The sequence below is a fragment of the Dendrobium catenatum genome, unplaced genomic scaffold, assembly GCF_001605985.2.
Source record: "Dendrobium catenatum unplaced genomic scaffold, ASM160598v2 fragScaff_scaffold_607, whole genome shotgun sequence".
In the NCBI taxonomy this organism is placed as follows: Eukaryota; Viridiplantae; Streptophyta; class Magnoliopsida; order Asparagales; family Orchidaceae; genus Dendrobium; species Dendrobium catenatum.
Genome location: NW_021319069.1, coordinates 65,910 through 68,489, shown reverse-complemented (window position 1 = coordinate 68,489; position 2,580 = coordinate 65,910).

The following is a 2,580-nucleotide window of genomic DNA, read 5'->3' as shown; positions in this document are numbered from 1 at the left end:
CTTCTTTTGTGGTCAGTGAAAGTGCTCAGATGACACTAGAAAGTGCTCTGATACCACTTGAAAGTTCGTTAGCAGATGATTGAAGCTCTCATCAGGATATGAGATTCATCCACTATGAGAGAATTCATGGAATCATGTTCTATCATTTTGTCTTTTATTTTATTTATTTTTTGGTTATGTTTCTGATGCTATATAAATTTATTTTATATGACCATATGATGAAAAACAACCCATAATAATGCTTGGATTTGGTGCTCTTAAGATGTTTCGCTTCTTTGGTTTCCACTTGTGTTATTCTAGCTTCTTTGGTGGTCAGTGAAAGTGCTCAGATGACACTAGAAAGTGCTCTGATACCACTTGAAAGTTCGTTAGGGATGTTAAGCCCTATAGAACTGGCCCAAGGCTAACCAAGAGGGGGGGTGAATTGGTATTTAAAAAATTTCTTTAAGCAAAGCACGAATACAAACCAAATCACCACAAAGAAATAAGTGTGGAAGATAATAAATATGGAAGCAGTAAAAAACAAGAACACAAGGGTTTATAGTGGTTCGGTCAACTCGACCTACGTCCACTCCCCGGAGGCGCCCTCCGAGTATTGCACTACAAACGTGACTCTCCTTTAGCCCCCACAACTAGGCGGAGAAGCCTTTATAAACACCTCTTTTTGCCACACCCAGCAAGGCAGAGAACCTTCCTCCTTTTGCTTTCTCCTGAAGCTGGCAGAGAACCTCGATCACTTGCTGAAACTTACCTCTCCCAACCCTTCCAAGGACAAGAGACTCTAGGGAAGAAGAAGTGAAACAATGCTTGGAGCAACCCTTGTGAATCCCCTCACAAGCTCCCCTCACAAGATCCTCTCTCTCTCTCTCTCTCTCCTTTAGGTTTTCTCAGGTCAAGACAACAGCCAATGATGTTCAAAAAAGTTAAACAAGAGCTCTTAAATAGAAGAGCTTCAAAGGAGCTCATTAATTGCAAGTTGCCGACTATATCGTCCAGGACGATATGGAAATCGTTCTGTCCAATCAGTACAAATCCCATGAGATCGGCCAGAGCATCGCCCTGAATGCAAACCGGACGATTGAAAATTGGCTTGATCGTCCAGGACGATGTCATGATCGTCCCGGATGATCAGTTCAAATCAGAGGAAAATCGTCCAGAGCATCGCCCTGAATTCAAGCTGTCCGATCCAGATCGTCCAGCACATCGCCCTGATTTGTGCTGGCCGATATTTATCGTCCAGAAGCAACTAAGGATTTTAGAATAGATCGTGATGATATGATCGTATTAATCATCCTTAATTACCTCCTTGATTGTCTGATCAATTAATGCATAATTGTGAATATCGTCCAGGCCGATCCGAGATCGTTCTGGCCGATTACCAAAAGTACAGAATACCTTAATTATTTATGGTGGCAATTTCTTTCTGTTTTGAGCCTATCAACCAGGCCGATTTGCTAATGACGACTGCCTTAATTAAGAACCCCTGATTAGATTTTCTGTTTTAAGCCAGATTGTCCAGGATGATGTAAATTTCGTCCGGGCCGATATGAGTAAAAACAGGAATTCTAAGTCTCTCAAGTGTGTATGTGTAGGGTTACTTTGCATCAATCACACCAAAGATTATAATTGACTCAAGAAGAGAAAAAATAAAATTACGGACTGACTCAACCCTAATATACCCATTCTTTAGCTGGCTCCATTTTTCCGTCTGATCTTTAATTCCTAAAAAGTCAGTAGTAAAAGACAGTTCAAGACAAGTAAGAGTGTTTTTCAATCATCAAAACATAGTTCATAGACCTGAATTTGCAACAGTAAGTTGGATATTTATGTTGGCTTATTTTGCTTTTTGGGCTTGGCCCAACTCTTTTTTTGCCCTGGCTATTTTTTTCCATGTTGTTGTCCCATTTTTCCTATAGATGGTTTTTCTTATGCTAGTTATTTTACCCCATGTTGTTGTCCCGTTTTTCCTGCTACTGGCTTTCCCCATGTAGGCTATTTTCCCTGCTATTAACTATTAAGTTTCCACCTTGTTATTTTCCTATACTAAGGAATTAACTCCTCATTAATGGTTTAACTTGAGAGGTTTTATCATTTGTTTCAGCAGTATAATCAAGTGAGCGATTTGTGACAATTTCCCCCCTTCTTCTCCTATATATGTAATGCTCTAATGTTTACGATGATGTCGAGCATTACATACCTCAAAAGACTCATAAACCTCTCTCTTCCCAGTCACTAGTGATACATGCTAGTGTTGTACAGGATCCTATAAGTCACCTACACAGGGTCCTATACAACCACTAGTATAGGGCCCATCACAAGTTGGTATTGACGCGGGTATTTCCGCTATAGATCATGTTGGATCTTCCTTTCAGTTTGCAGTTGGGCACGATGTTCCCCTAATAGAGGTAGGGGAGGATGAGGTAGAGGTTGAGAGTTGGCTCGCCTTGCGAGAAACTTTGACACTCAAATTCCTCCTCCCTCGCATCTTTACACTTCTTTTTTGACTATCGAGTTTGAGTCTTCAGAAGATAAGATGATAGATGTGTATGACCCATTAAAGGTTGGTATTAAGGCAAGTGT